We start from the raw sequence: 20,497 nt of genomic DNA, 5'->3' as shown, positions 1-20,497 counted from the left end.
ATGATCTCACGGTTCGTGAGTTCAAGCCCCATGTCAGGCTCTATGCTGACAGCTCAGGGCCTGGAGCCTGCTTCGGATTCCGTGTCTCCCTCTCGGCCCCTCTTCCACTCGCCCCGTGTCTCTCTCTCTGTCTCTCAAAAATAAACAAACGTTAAAAAAATTGAAAACCAAAGAAACTAAAGCGAAAATGGTTAGAATTTGTGAATTCAGTTAGAATGTGTGTGTGTGTGTGTGTGTGTGTGTGTGTGTGTGTGTTTCTACCACCCAGGAAACATGCAGTACTTCCAACAACACCAGTCCCTAGAAGAGTACTCACAAATGAATCAAAACAAAACAAAAAATTTAAAATACCCTATAGCCAATAAAAATATTTCACATAAGAATTAAACAAAAACATCCATATCTGAAATCTGAAAGGAACTTAAATAACACTCAGTGAAATTAAGGAAAATAAAATCTAAAACATGAACAGGAGACAACATAAAGTAGAAATTCTACATACAAAAAAATACTTGCTAAAATTGTTTAAAAGTTAATACTCAATAGACAGGTTAAATAGTAGATCAGACAGAGAGAGTTAGTGAATTGAAGATAAATCTGAGGAACTCACCCACAATGTAGCACAGAGAGAAAGATGTAGAAAACATAGCAGAGACATGGGGGACAGATTGAGAATCTCGACATCCATGTAATGAAGAGTTGAGATGGAGGTCATCAGATTTAGTACAGTCCTCTGAGTCCCAAGCTGGATAAATTAAATCTATCCACAGAAAGACTTGTATAAGTATGTTCATAACAGCTTCATTCATAATTGCCAAACCCTAGAAAAAGTCCAGTTGGTACACCCATACAATGGAATACTACTTGGCAATAACAAAAAGAAATGAATTACTGATAAATGCGTGAATCTCAACATTAGGCTGAGTGAAAGAAGCCAGATACAAAAGAGTTACTGTATGGTTCTATTTATACAAAGTTCCAGAACAACTAAAATTAATCTATGGTAGAAAAAGATCTGAACACTAGCTGCCTCTGGGGGGTAGGGTGAGTTACAGGGAAGAGACATTTAAGCTGAACACTGAGTATCAAAAAAAAAAAAGCCAGTCTAGGGAAGAGCATTTCAGGCAAGAGAGAACTTTCCAGAATTGTAATAACATTCCATGTCTTGATGGGGGCTTGGGTTACCCAGGTGTACATATTTGTCAAATTTTTTTTTCCTGTTGGCCTGCCTGATGAATAATTGTTGATTTATTCATTGTCTATCTTTCCCACCAGACTGTAAACCCCATGAAAACAGGGACCTTACCTGGCTTCTTCAATATTACATATATATGCACACCCACACCCATATATATATTTACTATATAGTATATACTATATATTTACTATATAGTATATACTATATATAGTATACTATATTTACTATATAGTATATACTATATATTTACTATATAGTATATATATTATACTATATATAATACTACATGTATATGTATATCCAACAATTGCCACAGAGATGATAACAATAAATATTCATCGAATGAATACAACTCAATCCAGGTATTGTATTTTATGATAAATGTCTCTATTTCAATCATCATATTACAAAAATCTGTTTATTCCAGTGAAAAAAGTATTTTTCCCCTTACTGAGTGAGCCTTGGTGCCACAGAGAAGCATTATGGTTCAATACTGGGCTAGAAGTGAGAAAAATCAAATCTTGTGTTATAAGCGGAATGTTTGCGCCCCTCTAAAATCCCTATGTTGAAACTCCCCCCGCCACCATGTGGCGGTACTAGGAGATGGAGCCTCTGGAAGCTGATGAGAATGCGGTGAGGTCATGAGGCTGAAGCCACCGTGGATGGTGTTAGTACCCTATGAAAGCTTGCTTCTCTCTGATCTCTGCCAGTGTGAGAAGTGGAGAGTCTGCCTGTTGGAGGAGGGCTCTTACCAGGACTGACCAGGCCGGCACCCTGATCCTGGACTTCCAGGCTCCAGAACTGTGAGAAATAAATTTTTGTTTTTTATAATTCACCCGGTCTGTGGTATTCTAGTTTTGCGGCCCAAACAGACTAAGATACCTCTCTAAGGGCACGCTCTGGTATCCAAAGCTTTCAGTGCCTCAACATTTCCCCTGACTGAAAATATCTGCTGCTTTTATTTTTTTAAAACTGGACACAGTAATTGAACATCAAATTAATGACAGTAGTTACCGAAGGGTAGTGGGCTTATGAATAACTTTGGTTTTTCAAATTCTATGCAAGTATGTATATTTATTCATAATGAGAAAAATACTTTTTTTAATTCATGATTTTCAGAGATAGGCCGTGTACATATCCCACTCAACACTTAAGACGTGATTATATTCCTGAAATAAATCACATTTTAATGAATGAAACAAATATGTTAACATATTCAGGGAGCAGCTTCAGGTAGAGGGTAAGGAGATGGGCCTTAGAGTCAAATACCTTGGGTTCAAACACAGCCCCTGCCACTTGCTAGCTATAGAACTTGGGCAATTCCCCGAACTTCTTCTCTAAGTGTCAGCTGAACTTCTCTAAGTCTCAGTTTCCTCACTGGCAAAATGGGAAAGATAGTCTCTACAACACAGGATTGGCTAGGACATTAGGGTTCAATAAATGCCAGTTCTTACTAGATACCACAGAACTCCTATTAAAGGAAATCAACGAATTACAGAGTTAAAATTTAGAAGGCAAATTAAGCTCTTGCACAAGTCAAGAATCCTTTCTGTGCTAGTCTTAACAGATCTTGACCTGGTCTCTACCTGAATCCTTCTAGGAACAGAGTTCAGTACCTTAGGGGGAGTTTTTGTTGAAAGTCCTTGTATTTTGCAAAAGTTCCCTACTTAGAAATTGCTCTCTTTGATGTTCAGTCCAGCCTCTGCAGTGACGACAGTGTTTACTCCCTCCTCAGAGCTTGTGAAATACGTGAAGACAGCTCTTAGGACTCCCCTTAGAACATTTTTCTTAATCTAAGCAGCCTTCCAGTGACCTGGGAAGGTCATCGTTGTGGGCAGATACCTCTGAACACCTCCAAGTTTGTCAATGGATCTCTTAAAATGTGGCACCCAGGTCAGCACTCAGTACTTGAGATAGGGTCCAACTGGTGTGAATGACACTGGTACTATTACTTCCTAGGGTCTGGGCCCTATATTTTATGGATGCTGTACCAAATGATTTGTTTTTGAGTACAAGAAACCCAATGGTGGGTCACATAAAGCTTGTGGTAAATTAAAATTCACCGATACCAAAACGAGTTCCCCACTTCATATATTTATGATTTATATTTTGCACTGAAATCCAAAACTTTACATTTCTTTCAAATTTCATCTTGTTTGTTTCAGCCAAATGTCCAAATGTTTCATCCTCTGAGACCAATCTGCATCCTGATTGTGCATTCCCTCTCAACTTAAACATCATTTTGCATAGATAAGTGAATTTTTGTTTTCAAAGAAAATAACATCTTCTCACGTGGTTTTACTCATTTTTTTCCATTTTCTTTTGCATTTCACACTATCTCCGTATTTCATGACATTAAAATAAGGTGACATTAAAGTAGAAAAAGCTTTACAAAATATTACTGATTTGCTTCCATTGAGAAGGACTCCCTCAGATATGAAGTTCCCAGGCATATGGTAAGATTCCCGACTTATTCTTTGTCATGTGTGGCCCACGTAAAAGAAAGGCCTCACAGGGAAATTGGAAGGAGCAAGCAGGAGGGAATTCTTGACAACATTCAAAAAACGTATAAACCCATTTTTACACGGAGAGGTTTTGTGCAGGTTTTTTCCCGGCCAAAGGATTCGTTCAGCAAACGTGTATGTAGCACTTTCAGGAAGCCACACATTGCGCCGGACTCTAGGTAAAAAGAGTTAAAAGGCACCGTCTGCTTCCAGAAGTGCAGGATTCAGAAAAGGAGACATTCACGTGGTGAGCAAGTTGCCATGCAGTGAGAGAGCACCAACAACAGAAGCACACACAGCACGGGGATGGCCAAAAGGAAGGAGTGAGGGTATTATCAACAGAAACACTCGCTGGGAGAGAGGGCATCTGAGATTGGTGCTGGTGTTAAAAATGAGCACACGCTGCCCAGGTGCACACGCAGACAGCAGACAGGCACTCCGGGCAGGGGGCCCAGCGTGTGCGAGGACACGGAAGGCACAGAGCAGCGCAGTATAGGTGAAAAGGTTCAAGCAAATTTAACACATACTGTTAGTGTAAAATACAGAATTGTGAAGGCTCAGTACAAAAAAAGTAAAAGTATGTTATTGACATTTTCACACCGAGTTTTTACGGTGGACCTTTTTTATTTTAGTAAAATATACTTAACACAAAATTTACCATTTTAACCATTTTTGAAGTGTATGACTCAGGGGGGCATTAACTACGTTTCACAGTGTTGAGCAGCATCACTACTATTCATTTCTAGAACTTCTTCATCGTCCCAAACACAAACTCTGCACACATTAAACAACAACTTCCCATTCCATCTCTCCCACCCCTAGGAACTTCTATTATAATTTCTATTTATATGACTTCTACATTGCTTTTTCATATGTATGCTGAAATAACAGTTGGACGTACTAGGTTAAATAAAATATGTTATTAAATTAAGTTCGCTTTATTTCTTTTTACATTTTGAATGTGGCTACTAGAAAACTTTATTTATGGGGCTCATATTATATTTGGGCAGTGCTGTGCCAGAGCATAATGTACATATAAGGAAACAGAGACAGAAGATGCTGGAATGAGTAGATACAGGTTGAGTCATCAGGGCCCTAAAATTACCTTACAAGATAAAAAAACCTCATGGGTAATGGAGAGCCAGTAACAGACTTATAAGGGGAGTGTCAGCATCAGACTCATATTTCAAAGAACACCATGGTGGCTGTGTCGGTACTAGACTGGAAAAGAGTAAGGCAAGAGACAGGAAGACCTCTGGGAGACTCAACAGTGATCTGGGAAGGGAAGAAGATCCAAATCAGTGCAGAAGAAGGCAGAACGAAAAAGGGCCATGGTGGGGGTGGGGGGTGGCACCTGGCTGACCCAGTCACGTGAAGAGCATGCGACTCTTGATCTCAGGGCCATGAGTTCAAGCCTCATACTGGAGGTAGAGCTTACATTAAAAAGAAAAACAAAAAGAAAAAGAGAAAGAAAGAAAGAAAGAAAGAAAGAAAGAAAGAAAGAAAGAAAAAGGAACCATGTATCCTAACAGAATGGCTGCATTAGTATCACCTACATAAGGAGAAAAGTCATAAACTTTACAACTTATCATTTTGAAAGTTTGATGGATATAAAATCAATAGCTTTCCAAACCCACTATAAGAATATAAAGAAAAAATTCACTCATAATAGCAACATACACTTTTTAAAAACAACACACAAAACAACCATACACACACACACACACACACACACACACACACACACACACACCCCTAGGCATAAACTCAAAAGAAATGTGCAAGATTGATATGAAGGAAGATAGAAAACTTTACTGAAGATATAGAAGACTGGAGGAGCAGAGATATATTATAGTAGCTATCATATGCAGAGCATGTATCGTGTGCTAAGTACCACATATTATACACAATCAAGTATACATTGCTCATGTAATCCTTTCATCAACTTTCTGTAAAAAGTACTATAACTACTTTTTTTCATAAGGAGAAGATTGTTTCACAGAAATATTCAAAATAACATATAAATGCAATGCCAACCTAATTTTTAAAAACTCTTTAAAAAATGAATTGACCACCAAGAGAATGAAAAGACAACCCTAGGATGGGGGAAAATATTTGCAAAGCATATATCTGGCAAAAGCATGTATCTCAAATATATAAAGAACTCTTACAATTCAATAATAAAAAAAGACAAATCGGTTAAAAACAGGCAAGGATCTGAACAGACATTTCTTCAAAGAAGACATACATATGGACAATAAGCACTTGAAAAGCTATTGTGGAAATACAAATCAAAACCACAATGAGATACCACTTCACACCCACCAGAATGGCTCTAATCAAAAAGACAGATAATAAGTGCTAGCAATAATATGGAGAAATTAGAATGCTCACACATTGCTGGTAGGAATATAAAATGGTGCAGCTGCTTTGAAAAACAGTCTGGCAGTTCCTCAAATGGTTAAACATAGGGATGCTTGGGGCACCTGGGTGGCTCAGTCAATTAAGCGTCCGACTTCAGCTCAGGTCATGATCTTACGGTTCGTGGGTTCGAGCCCCATGTCAGGCTCTGTGCTGACAGCTCAGAGCCTGGAGCCTGCTTCGGATTCTGTGTCTCCCTCTCTCTGCTCCTCCCCCACTCATGCTCTGTCTCTCTCTCTCTCTCTCTCTCTCTCTCTCCTTCAAAAATAAATAACAATATTAAAAAAAAAAATAGGGATGCCATATGATCCAGCAATTCCACTGCTAGGTATATACCCAAGAAGAATGAAAACATACTTAAGGGCATTATTCAAAATAGCCAAAAAGTGGAAACAGTGTATATGTCCTTCAGCTGATGTGGATAAATAAAATATACCATTTCCATAATGTTATGGGTTGAATTGTGCCCCTGAAAAAGATATGTTGACGTCCCAGGGGTACCTGTGAATGTGACTTTATTGAAAATTAGGTCTTTGCACACATAATCAAGTTAAAACGAGGTCATACTGGAGTAGTGTGGGCCTTTAACCCAATAGGACTGGTGTCCTTAAATGGAGAAGAGACACAGAAACAGGCTCCCACAGAGAGATTTAGCATGTAAAGACAGACCCTCAGGGAAGAAGACCATGTGAAGACAGAAGCAAGCCAAGGAATGCCAAGGATTGCCAGCAACTACCAGAAGCTAAGAAGAGGCAAGAAAGGATTCTCCCCCTGAGCCTCAGAGACAGAGTAGCCTTCCTTACACCTTGGTTTTGGACTTTCTAGCCTCCAGAACTGTGAGAGAATACATTTGTGTTAGTTTAAGCTACCCAGTTTGTGTTACTTTGTTATTGTAGCCCTAGGAAACAAACACACCATAGGATGGAATTCTATTCAGGGGTAAAAAAAAAAAAAAAAATGATGAGTACTGATACATTCCACAACATGGATGAGACTTGAAAACATTATGCTGAGTGAAAGAAGCCTGTCACAAGATACCACAAATTGTATGATTCCATTTATACAAAATATTCAGATCTATAAAGGCAGAAAGATTAGTGGTTGCCTAGGGCTCAGGTACTGGGGAATGAAATGGGGAATGACTGCTAACTGGCACAGGTTTCTTTTTGGGGTGACGAAAATGTTCCAAAATGAGATTGTGGTGTTGGCTGCACAACTGTGAATACACACACAAAGAAACCCACTGAAGTATATACTTTAAACAATGAGTTATATAAATTACATCTCAATAAAGCCATTTAAAAAAAAACTTGACAAGCTAATTCTAAAAGTCAGGAAAAGAAATTCTAAGATTAGCCCCACAAATGTTTTTTAAATGAGTATGTGAGCTGAAAAAGTATGTGAGTTTCAATAAAATGACAGTAATAATATAAGGGAGTATTTATCCCACTAGATATCAAAATATGTATTGAACATAGGATACTGTGGAATTGGTCCTGCAAAACAGAAAACCAGGCCACAAAGCAGAAGGGAGTCCAGAAACAGACTGTGGGTGTGAGAAAGTAGTAAATGATAAACGTGACATTTTAGATTAATGGGTCAAGGATAGATTTAATATTCAGAGTGATACTGTTGGGAAAATGATAATTATGCACTCACCATTCACACACACACACATACACACTGGATGTGTGTGAGGAATTAAAGAAAAACTCAAACATACAAGAATTTATAGAAGAGAATATACTCATAAGAGGAAAACCTAGGGGCACCTGGGTGGCCTAGTCAGTTGAGCATCTGACTTCAGCTTAGGTCATGATCTCATGGTTCACGAGTTGAAGCTCCGCATTGGGTTCTGAGCTGACAGCTCAGAGCCTGGAACCTGCTTCGGATTCTGTGTCTCCCTCTCTCTCTGCCTCTCCCCCGCTTGCACTATGTCTCTCACAAAAATAAACATTAAAAAAAAGAGAGAGAGAGAAAGAGAGAGAGAAAACCCTGATGTGCCTTTGGGTAAAACAGGGCTCTTCAACCTCAATACCATTGACATTTTAGTCCAGAACAATTCTTTGTTATGGAGGGCTTTCCTCTGTATTGTAAGATGTTTAGCAGCATCTGTAGTTTCCGCTCAGTAGATGACCCCCATTAGACAACCAAAAAACGTCTCCTCACATTGCCAAATGGTCCCTGGAAGGCAAAATATCTCCCACTGGAGAACCACTCAGATAGGGAATGAGAGCCACAAAATACAAAATACACATAGTGAAAGACAGATACGTTCAAATGTCTATGGTTCGACAAAGTGCCATATAGTTAAAAGGCAAGAATCAACATTAAAAAAGCACTAAGTTAGGAATAAATACTTAAAACAGATATAAATGACAAAAGATTGATATCCAGAATACATAAAACTCTACCATATATTAAAAAAAAAAAAACAATAAAAACGAGACATTTCTCAAAACAGGAAATGCAAATAGCCAACAATCATGAAGAGATTCCCAGTCTCACTGGTAACTAGGTAAGTACAAATTAAAACACCAATTAGAATCATTTTTCACCCACTAGATGGGCAAAAATGAAAAAGATTGATAGCATCACATGTTTAAAAGAGCTAGGGAAACAGACATCATTGTACACTGGTGGTGGGCAGTTTAGCCTTAGATGTCCACACCCTCCCACCCAGCAATTCAATCTGCAGGTTTGAAATGTTCACATGGGCACACAGACACATTTGGAAGGATGTTCTCTGCCTCACTGTGTCTAACTGTAAACAACCTATGGAACTTCTCATACTGTGAAATCTTAATATACCATGGAATTTACAGAGCAAGTAGAATAAGGTAGGTCTCTCTACATATGGACAAATAAAAAGTTCCAAGGCCCATTTTTACGTATAAAAAATCAAGTTGCTGAATAGGTACAATATGCTGTATTTGTAAAGTATGTCAGTAAAAATTTAACATGAAATCTTACATGCATGTAACTTATATGAACAAGCACTTGTCAATAAATGTAAAGAAAGAGAAAAACACACATACACACATCCCAAACTGGTAACAGTTCTTACTTTAGGGCTAAGAAATTAAAGAAGATGGAGATGGAAAGAGATCAAATATCCATTTTAAATTTCTTACATGATTTTTTTTAGGACCGTATGCATGGACTGCAACTAAAATAAATATAAAACAATAAATACATTTTTTAAAACTAACTGAACTTGACCAAAACCAATCATTACTTCCCCCAATAAACTGCTTGTCTCCCGCACTTCCTAATTCTGATAATTAACAAAATCTTCCCAGGAGGTTCCTTCTAACCATGTAATACAATTTTTAAAATACGGTAAAAGTAATGTAATGTTTCCAAGGCATGGGCACCTAAGAGAGTTTGCGTCCAATCAGTATATCAAAAGCTTAGAAAGGGCTGGGTTTGCTTTTCTTTTAATGAGCAAGGATCAATTGTGCACTGAACACTAGGGTTCTAGTTTTGATCCCAGGGATGCGAGAAAAGAGGTGGCTCCCAGCAAGGCCCAGAGCAGCGGGTGTGGTCTGGGAGGAAAGGGGTGGTAACAGCAGAGGCGGGGGCAGGTCCCCACGAACCTCGGGGAGAAACTGTCACTGTGGCCGCGTGGAACACGCAGCGGCGCCCAAGGAGTTGCCAGGTGCTGTGGGCGGTGCCTCCTTTTGAGCTGACTGGGTCTAGAAACCATGAAGGTTTGGTACGTGCTCCTAAAGAGAGACGAAGGGAGTTCGAGAGGGCGCGTGGGTGGCCGCGGCCTGGGACGAGAGCCCTCGTCGCACCCCTGGGTGCTGAACCGCCGCGGGGCAGGGGAGCGAGGAGGCCGCGCCGGGTAGGGGAAGAAGGAAGGGCTGGGCCAAGTCGCTTGGGGACGGCGGGGTCCGCGCAATAAGTCGCCCCCGCAGACAGTGACATCGCCGGCTCCACAACCCTTCCCTTCAATCGGCACTGGAAACCCCCTCCTTCCCTCGCAGAGGCGGGTGAAAGACCTCGCGGGTCCCTGATCCTCACTCACCTGCGACCGGGACCCAAACCGAACACCTGCGGCACCTCACGCTGAAGAGCTGGAACCCTCCACCGCCACCTGCGCGAACCCACCCGGATCCACTAGGGCCGAAGCCACTTCCGGTCCTGCGACGGGCTAGGAGGATGTAATCCCAGCCGGTGTGTACAAATGGGCGACGCCATATTGTACGGTAGCTGTTAGGGCAGCTGTGCCCGCCCCAGTTTCTCCAGTGCTGAACAAAGGATCTGTTAAAATTGGAAAGGCTTATCGTCTCTTCAGAAAAGGGTATTTGTGTTTTTGTTTCTGGGGTGGTATTTTTGTTTGTTTTGATTTGGGTTTTGAAAGGAGTGGCCTCTGGAACCCTCTCAAATGCAATATGGAACATCTAATTGTTATTACTAATTAGCTCCAGTAATGCTAGTCTACTGCTCTAATTTTCTTAACTTTTAAATGATAAAGGTAAATAAGACAGACACTTGTTTAAATAATGTATTCCTGAGTAGCAGTGCATTTTCTACCATTGCCATTACAATAATTATGCCATGTTGTATAACAATAACCACAATACCTTGTGTTTATATTTAAAATCATTCATTCAACCGGTCTTTATCAGCAACTATTATATTTGAAGAAGCTAATGTGTGCTCTGTGTTGTTATTTTGTCATAGAATGTGTAACGGAAGGAGAAATGCGATGTGCATAAACAGTGTAAAGTACAATAATAGATGCCATTGTTGACTGTGTACATGCACTGTGCTAGAAACTTTGCAAATTGTTTTATGTATTTTATCTCATTTAATCCTCACAACAACCTCCTGAAACAGTACTATTATCAGTGACATTTTACATAAAATGGAGAAAGGTTAAATAAATTTCTCAAGGTAGCAGCAAGTAAGCATTGGAGCTGTGAATCAAACCTCAGTATATCTTCTTACAAAGCATGTTGCCCTCATTCTCTAGATTATATTGCCTCATGTAAAGGAAAAGAAGTTCTAAGTTCCTTTAGGTAAGTACCCATAAGGGGGAAATTTATGGCAGATGTAGAGGATTAACTCCCTGCATTTTAATCTGCTCCATCCAGAAACATCTAAAATAACAAACAAAAAAGTTAAAAGGAAATGCAAATTAAAACCACAATGAGAGACCATACCCACCAGAAAGACTAAAATGAAAAAGACACAAAACGCCAAGGATTGACAAGGTTGTGGAGCAACCAGAGCTCTCATATGCTTCTGAGGGTAAATAAATGGGTACCATCACTTTGTTAAACTGTTTGGCAGGATCAACTAAAGCTAAATATATGGATAGCCTCTGTCCCAACAGTTTCACTCCTAGGTATAAGCCCAACAAAAATGTGTACATATGTTCACTGAACGGACATATACAAAAAAACCCATACTCATGTTGGCAACGGCCCTAAACTGGAAACTACCCAAATATCCATGCTGTTAGAAGTCAACGTAGAGTAATGACTCTGGAAGAGAGCATGAGGAGGCTCATGAAGTGCTGATAACGTTCTGTTTCTTAATCTGAGTGCTGGTTTACGTGTGTGTTCACGTTACATATTTGTGGACACTTTCCTGGATGCATATACACTTCAGTAAAAAGGTTTTTTTTAAAAAAAATGAAAGTAAAGGAGTGAAAAGTTTATAAGCCCAAAGAAGAAAAAGAATAGGAATAGAGAGGGGCACCTGGGTGGCTCAGTTGGTTAAGCATCCAACTTCGGCTCAGGTCATGATCTCATAGCTCGTGAGTTCGAGCCCCACATCGGGCTCTGTGCTGACAGCTCGGAGTCTGGAGCCTCCTTCAGATTCTGTGTCTCCCTCTCTCTCTGCTCCAACCCACTTGCATTCTGTCTCTGTCTCTCTCAAAAATAAATAAACATTAAAAAAACATTTAAAAATAAGAATAGGAATGGAGTTAATAGCAGACAAACAAATCTCAGTGTAATTTTATAAGACATAAATTTGATTGGAATGACAAAATATTGACATTTGAGGAATCCCATTGAGGAGGAGCAGAATACATGACACCAACATATGCCATTTTGACATGTGGATTATTTTGAACTAAAGGCAATTAAGACCCAACAGGTTTAAGGAAAAGTTTTACCTGTCTTTTAACTACATAAAGAATTTAAAATGGGGGTCTGGCTCAGAAAGAGACTTATTACCAGAGATAACTTTTAATAACTTTTAATGTACAGCAGGGCAAATATCTAATTACCAAATACCTGCTCTTCTTATTGTCCTGGGAGTTCCCCTCCTCCCATTTGAATCCCCAGGCCTATTCTATTCTATTCTATTCTATTCTATTCTATTCTATTCTATTCTATTCTATTCTATTCTATTCTATCCTATCCTATCCTATTCTATTCTATTCTATTCTTTAACTTAAGATGGCATTTAAGCCTCAATTGCCTGACTTGTCCTTGGGTCTCATTCTTATAGGACTCTCAATTTGTTTTCTTCTGTTAATCTGTCTTATGTCAATTTAATTAATAGACCAGCTAGAAGAATCTAGAAGGGTAGAGGAAACAAATTTTCCTCCCCTACACCATAATAAATTGTCTGGGTCCTACATTGAAGTTCCAACCCAACAAGCCCCATCTGTGCATAAAGGATTCCCAGTCAGCTTTTTAGTACCTCATTCTTTGTCTTAGTCTGTGTGGACTATTGTAACACAATGCCATTGACTAGGTGGCTTATAAACAATAGGAATTTAGGGGTGCCTGGGTGGCTTAGTCTGTTAAGCGTCCAACTTCAGCTCAGGTCATGATCTCACCATTCAGGAGTGTGAGCCCTGTGTCAGGTTCTGTGCTGACAGCTCAGAGCCTGAAGCCTGCTTCGGATTCTCTGTCTTCCTTTCTCTCTGCTCCTCCCCTGCTCATGCTTTGTCTCTCAAAAATAAATAAACATTGAAAAAAAAACCATAAATTTATTTCTCATAGTTTTGGGGCAGGGAAGTCCATGATCAAGGTGCTGACAGATTTTTTTTGTTTGGTGAGTGCCTGCCACCTAGTTTATAGACTGCTGTCTTTTCATTGTGCCCTCACGTGGCCAAGAGATAAGGAGCTCCTGTGGGCCTCTTTTATAAGTCGCTAATCTCATTCATGAGGTTCCACTCTCATGACTTAATCACCTCCCAAAGTCCCCACCTCCTGATATCATTATACTGGAAGTTAGTTTTCAACATATGGATTTTGAGAAGACACAAAACATTCAGTCAATAACATCTACATAGGTAAATATATCCAAGAATCACCAGTCATTGCTGGAGTATCTCCAACACCATTAATTAACAGTTTCTAAGGAACACGTATAGAACTCTGCATCCAGCATTTTGAGAACACAAATACTTTTAAAACTTATCATGGGGCGCCTGGGTGGCGCAGTCGGTTAAGTGTCCGACTTCAGCCAGGTCACGATCTCGCGGTCCGTGAGTTCGAGCCCCGCGTCGGGCTCTGGGCTGATGGCTCGGAGCCTGGAGCATGTTTCCGATTCTGTGTCTCCCTCTCTCTCTGCCCCTCCCTCGTTCATGCTCTGTCTCTCTCTGTCCCAAAAATAAATAAAACGTTGAAAAAAAAATTTTTTAAACTTATCAGGAAGGGGATGGGCTAAATGGGTGATGCCATTAAGGAGGGCACTTGTTGGGATGAGCACTGGGTGTCGTATGTAAGTGACAAATCACTGGGTTCTACTCCTGAAACTAATAGAACATTGTTAACTAACTTGAATTTAAATAAAGTAATTAAAAAAAAATAAAGGACAATGAAGCAGCAACAAAAACAAACAAACAAAACAAAACTTACAAAGAAGACTTAAGAAAATTAACTTTTATTTAGGCCATTGAGCAATTTACTACAAATTGCATAAAATTGCTATCATACAGATCTCATTCTCTGATCTTAGTACAATTAAGCTAGAAGTCAATAACAAAATTATTTTTAAAACTCTATATATTTGAAGATTTTTAAAAATCTTAATAACTGAAAGATCAAAGAAAAAATCCCAGTGGAAATAAAGTTATAATAATAGATTTGAGAGGTAATAAAAATACTATATATGAAAATTTATAGGATGCAGGCAAATTAATAACCTTATATGCTTTTACACTCTAAAATAAGAAAAACTAAAAATTAAATATATAAGTGATCATCCTAATACAGTAGAAGAAACAAAAAACAAATCCAAAATAGTAGGAAGGAAGAAGATAAAGATCAGAGAATAAATTAATAAAATAGAAAAAGATGTGATAGATGAACAAAAGAACTAAAGTTAGATATTTGAAAAGACTAATAAAACAAGTTCCTGTGAGATTGATCTAGATAAAAGAGAAGTAGCAACAAATAAATAATGTTTATTTAAGGGGGGATATAAAATAAGCAGAGATTTAAGAAACTGCAAAATATGATGAACAACTTTATGCCAAAAAAAATGATTAGACAAGAGAATGAAAAGATAGGCCACAGATTGAGAGGATACATCTGCAAACACTTATCTAATAAAAGACTGTTACCCAGAATATACAAGGAAATTTTGAAACTCAACAACACAATTAAAAGTAACCAAAAGTGGGGCTCCTGGATGGCTCAGTTGGTTAAGTGTCCCACTTCAGCTCCCGTCATGGTCTCATAGTTTGTGAGTTTGAACCCCATATCAGGTGAGCTCGACCCCTTCAGGATTCTCTCTCTCCCTCTCTCTCTGCCCCTCACTCACCCTTGTGCTCTCTCTCTCTCTCTCAAAAATAAAAAATAAAAAAATTAAGTGATCAAAAGATTTGAATAGACACCTCACTGAATAAGATATAGGCTATCCAAATAAGCAGATGAAAAGATGTTCAACATTATATATTACTAGGAAATTGTAAATTAAAACAACAATTAGAGGGGTGCCTGGGTGGATCAATCAGTTGAGCGTCAGACTCATGATTTCTGCTCAGGTCATCATCCCAAGGTCATGGGATCAAGTCCCACATCAGGCTCTGTGTTGAGATTAAGATTCTCTCTCTCTCCCTCTGCCCCTCTTCCTCTCTCTCCCTCTCCCTCTGCCCCTCTTCCTCTCTGTCTCTCTCAACAACAACAATTAGATAACATCATCTCATTGAATGCCTAAATCATTTTAGAATGGCTAAAATTCAAACACTGATAACACCAAATGGTGATGAGGATATGGAGCAACAGGAACTTTCATTCATTACTGGTGGGAATGCAAAATGGTGCAGCCACTTCTAAAGATATTTTGTCAGTTTTTTACAAAGCTAAATACAGTTTTACTATATGATCCAGAAATCATGCTCCTAGGTTTTTGCTCAAATGAGTGAAAACTTAAGTCCACACAGAAACCTACACACAAATGTTTATAGCAGCTTTAGTCATAAATTGAAGGCAACCAAGAAGTTCTTCGATAGGTGAATGTATAACCAAACTGTGGCACATCCATACAGTGGGATGTTATTCAGCAATAAAAAGAAATGAGCTATCAAGCCACAAAAAGACATAGAGGAATCTTCAGTGCATATTGCTAAGTGAATGAGGCCAGTCTGAGAAGGGTACATACTGTATGTTTCCAACTATATGACATTATAAAAAAGGCAAAACTGTGGCAACAGTAAAAAGATCAGTGGTTGCTAGGCGCTCCTGGGGAGGAAAGGAGGGGTGCATAGGTGGAGCACAGAGGATTTTTTAGGGCAGTGAAACTATTCTGTATGATACTGTAATGGGGGGTACATGACATTATGCATGTATCAAAACCCATATAGAATTGTGCAACACAAAGGGAAAACACTAAAATAAACTATATTCTTTAGTTGGTAATAATTTATCAATATTGGTTAGTCAGTTGAAACAAATGTACCACACCAGTGCAAAATTTAATAGTAGGGGGAACTGTATGTGTATGTGTGTATTGGGGTGGGGGGAGTAGTGTATGGGAACACTCTAGTTTCTGTTCAAATTTTCTGTAAACCTAAAACTGTCCTAGAAATAAAGTCAATTCATTTTAGAATATTGTGCCATGAGCTGCTTGATTTAGAATATTGTGCCATGAGCTGCATTTCTAAAAATGCTTTATTCATTTACTCATTGATTTTGAGGACAACTTAATTCCAAACCCTGGGATGTCATAGACAGAAAATTCAAGAGGAACAATGGCAGGAAATGCCAGTGGCCTACCCAATATCTCCATTCTCCCCTCTGCCTAGTAGCAAAAGTCAGGGGGCATTTAAAAAATACATTTAAGCTTTCTGCCCGTGGACACTGCTGAGGAAGCATCATTAAAGTCTCCCCTCCCACCACTATCATGTCTTAAGTCAGAGTCTCCCAAAGAGCCTGAACAGCTACCGAAGCTTTTCATCGGAGGTTTGAGCTTTGAAACAACCGGTTAGAGTCTGAGGAGCCATTTTGAGCAATGGGGAATGCTTACGGACTGTGTGGTTATGAGAGATCCAAACACCAAGCACTCCAGAGGTGTTTGGGTTCGTCATGTATGCCACTGTGGAAGAGGTGGATGCAGCCACGAGTGCAAGGCCACACAAGGTAGATGGAAGAGTTGTGGAACCAAAGAGGGCTGTCTCCAGAGAAGATTCTCAAAGACCTGGTGCCCACTTAACTGTGAAAAAGATTTTTGTTGGTGGCATTGAAGAAGACACTGAAGAACATCATCCAAGAGGGGCGCCTGGGTGGCTCAGTTGGTTGGGCGTCCAACTGCATGATCTCGCAGTTTGTGAGTTCGAGCCTTGTGTCGGGCTCTGTACTCACAGCTCAGAGCCTGAAACCTGCTTCAGATTCTGTGTCTCCCTCTCTCTGTCCCTCCCCAACTCATGCCCTGTCTCTCTCTGTCTCTCAAAAATAAGTAAATGTTAAAAAAAAAAATTTAAGAACATCAAGAGATTATTTTGAACAGTATGGGAAAATTGGAGTGCCTGAAATCATGACTAACTGAGGCAGTGGCAAAAAGGGAGGTTTGCTTTTATAACACTTGATGACCATGACTCTATAGACAAGATTGTCATTCAAAAATACCATACTGTGAATGGTCACAATTGTGAAGTCAGGAGAACTCTGTCTAAGAAAGAGATGGCTAGTGCTTCATCCAGCCAAAGAGGTCAAAGTGGCTCTGGAAACTTTGGTGGTGGTCGTGGAGGTGGTTTTGGTGGGAATAACTTTGGTCATGGAGGAAGCTTCAGTGGGTGAGGTAGCTTTGGTGGCAGTCAAAGGGGTAGTGGATATGGTGGCAGTGGGGATGGCTATAACAGATCTGGTAACGATGGAAGCAACTTTGGAGGTGGTGAAAGCTATAAAGATTTTGGCAATTACAACAATGAATCTTCAAATTTTGGACCCATGAAAGGAGGAAATTTTGGAGGCAGAAGCCCTGGCCCCTATGGTGGTGGAGGCCAGTACTTTGTCAAACCATGAAACCAAGGTGGCTACAGTGGTTCCAGCAGCAGTGGTTATGGCGGTGGCAGAAGGTTTTAATTACGGCCAGGAAACAAAGCTTAGCAGGAGAGGAGAGCCAGAGAAGTGACAGGGAAGCTACAGGTTACAACAGATTTGTGAACTCAGCCAAGCACAGTGCTGGCAGGGCCTAACTGCTACAAAGAAGACATGTTTTAGACAATACTCATGTGTATGGGCAAAAAACTCAAGACTGTATTTGTGACTAATTGTATAACAGGTTATTTTAGTTTCTGTTCTATGGAAAGTGTAAAGCATTCCAACAAATGGTTTTAATGTAGATTGTTTTTTTGTGCCCATGCTATTGATTGCTAAATGTAATAGTCTGATCATGATGTTGAATAAATGTTTTTAAAAAAAATTTTTTTTAATTGCATTTAAAAATGCACTTAAATTGCATTTCCCCAAAATTTCTTTTCTGTCTTCATTGGTAATGGATATGGCCATGTGATTAAGTTCTGGCCAGTAAGGTCTAAACAAAAGTTTTTGCACTAGACTCTCAGTAGTTCTTTTTTTTTTTTTTTTTTTTTTTTTTAGTGTTTATTTTTGAGAGAGAGCGTGAGCAGGGTAGGCGGAGAGAAAGGGGGACAGAGGACTTGTAGCAGGCTCCCCACTGACAACCTGTGTGGTGTGGTGCTCAAACCCACGAGCCACAAGATCATGACCTGAGCTGAGATCAGACACTCAATCGACTGAGCCACCCAGGTGCCCCTAGACTTTCAGTAGTTCTTAAAAAGGGGACAGACAACTGTCACAGGCCTTTTTGTTGTTAGCCTTCCACTTATTTCTTGCTAAGACTAGGACTTGATAGCTGGGGCTCCAACAGCTCTCTGCCACCAAGGTGGCACTTTGAAGATGGAAGCCAGGTGCCTAGGAGGGTGGAGTGGAGAGAGAGAAGAAACCTGGATCCTTGATGCCTTCTGTGGTTTCCATATTAACCCTGAACTACCTACCTCTAGACTTCTTTTACATTAGAAAATAAACTAATTTTTACAAAAGAAATTTTAATGTTTATTTTTTAAGAGAGAGAGAGAGAGAGAGAAAGAGAGCTTGAGTGAGGGAGGGGCAGAGAGAGAGAGGGAGACACAGAATCCGAAGCAGGCTCCAGGCTCCTAACTGTCAGCACAGAGCCAGACACAGGGCTGGAACTCATCAACTGTGAGATCATGACCTGAGCCCAAGTCAGACATTTAACCCACTGAGCCACCCAGGTGCCCCAAAAAATAAACTAATTTTTTAAGCCACTACAGTGAAGTCTTTGTTACCAGCAATGAAACCCAATCCCTAACTGATACATGAAATGAAAGGTATTAATACTGAATGCATACCACACAAGTTGACTAAAACCGGCTGGCTCAGTCGGTAGAACATGCAGCTCTTGATCTTGGGGTTGTGAGTTTGAGCCCCACATTGGATGTAGAGATTATTTAAAAATAACATCTTAAAAACAAACAAACAAACAAACAAAAACCCTGTTGAATACAGGGCCCAGCCTTGAAGATACACAATAAAGGTGAAAACAAAACATCTTTATTGGATTTGTTTAGTGTGTTGGAGATAAAGGTCAAAGCTTAGAGGAACCACTAAAGAGGCTCTTTCTGAAAATCCTATTTCCTTCCATCAAAATTCTATCTATCCTTTCTGTCCACTGATCCCTTCTATAAACTTTTGTAATATTATTAGGTACTATACAGATTATAAAAATATGTAGCTATGCACTCAAGAAGCTTACAAGCTAGTTGGAAAGACAAAAAGATGATTTGTTATCAAATGAGAAAAGGTATCCTTTTTTTGGTGGTTTAGAGATATATGGAACTTTTTTCTCTCTTCTAAAGAGCTAGACTGAAACTACTTCTTGGAAAAGAAGAAATTCATGAAGACCCTTTAAAATAAGGGTAAGACTGGGGCACCTGGTGTATCAGTCAGTTAAGCATCCAACTCTTTTTTTATTATTATTATTTTAATGCTCATTTATTTTTGAGAGAGACAGAGTGCAAGTGGGAGAGGGGCAGAGAGAGAGGGAGACACAGAATCTGAAGCAGGTTCCAGACTCTGAGCCTGTCAGCACAGAGCCCGAAGCAGGGCTCGAACTCACGAACCATGAGATCGAACCATGAGATCCTGACCTGAGCTGAAGTCAGATGCTTAACTGACTGAGCCACCAAGGCATCCCTAAGTGTCCAACTCTTGATTTTGGCTCAGGTGATGATCTCACAGTTTGTGTGATAGCACCCCAAGCTGTCACCACAGAGCCTGCTTGGGATTGTCTTCTCTCCCTCTCTCTGTCTGCAACCCTCCTTGTGCTCGGGCTCTCTCTCTCTCTCAAAATAAATAAATATATTTTTTAAATGAAATAAAATGAAATGAGGGTGAGACTCTCACTGCCATAGGACAAGTTCACCTAACAATAGGGGTTGAAAGGCTGGTGAATCAGCATTCCTTTTGTAGTGAGTGGTGCTCATGGAGGTTGAGCTGAACTGCTTCCTAGGGCAAAAGGGTGAGGAATTAGAAAATTCAGGGAGCAATCAGAGATAAAGGGAGGAGTCAGCAAGGCTCCCAGCTTCCTGGGAGAAAGAGAAAGACATCTCAGAGGAGAGACTTTGAGGGAGAAAGAAACGTTTAAAGCATTTGGGGAGTTGAGTTTAAGTTCTTTGGTGTGGGATGTGTACACATAATGTAACCTCATCCTCTATCTCTCATAGGTAAGGCTCAGGAAAGTCAATTGTGTATCATCCTCTAGTGTTTTAGTTCCAGTAGATTCTTTGGAGGACTTTGAATGGGTGTTGAATTTTGTATCCATGTTTGCAAGAAGAAAAGCAAATGTTATGTGTGGGCCTTCTAAAGCTGGAGGGTAAAAGTGGATTCCTGACATCTAAGTCAGAAACACAGACACA

General features: G+C 39.7%; 1 protein-coding gene, 1 long non-coding RNA gene and 1 pseudogene across 5 annotated transcripts in view; 2 read left to right on the top strand and 1 right to left on the bottom strand.

Moving 5' to 3' along the window:
- The window catches only part of EXD2 (exonuclease 3'-5' domain containing 2), an 89,633-nt gene that overhangs the window by 41,986 nt on the left and 27,150 nt on the right, over positions 1-20,497 (bottom strand). The window contains exon 1 of one of the 4 annotated variants that reach the window (XM_047861180.1): positions 10,157-10,242. The exons of the other annotated variants lie outside the window; for them this stretch is intronic. The gene's annotated coding sequence lies outside the window, so the exon portion shown is untranslated. Of the gene's footprint in view, positions 1-10,156; positions 10,243-20,497 lie in introns of those variants that run through there. 4 annotated transcript variants of the gene reach the window in all.
- On the top strand, positions 9,723-11,038 carry LOC125167281 (uncharacterized). Its single transcript, XR_007152734.1, has 2 exons — positions 9,723-9,841; positions 10,116-11,038. It is a non-coding gene; the product is annotated as an uncharacterized LOC125167281 (long non-coding RNA).
- Positions 16,629-17,889, top strand: LOC125168135 (heterogeneous nuclear ribonucleoprotein A1-like; annotated as a pseudogene).

This window comes from Prionailurus viverrinus, chromosome B3 (genome assembly GCF_022837055.1).
Source record: "Prionailurus viverrinus isolate Anna chromosome B3, UM_Priviv_1.0, whole genome shotgun sequence".
NCBI classification, from domain to species: Eukaryota; Metazoa; Chordata; class Mammalia; order Carnivora; family Felidae; genus Prionailurus; species Prionailurus viverrinus.
Note: the sequence above shows the minus strand (reverse complement) of the source record. Positions and strands in the feature narration are given on the sequence as shown.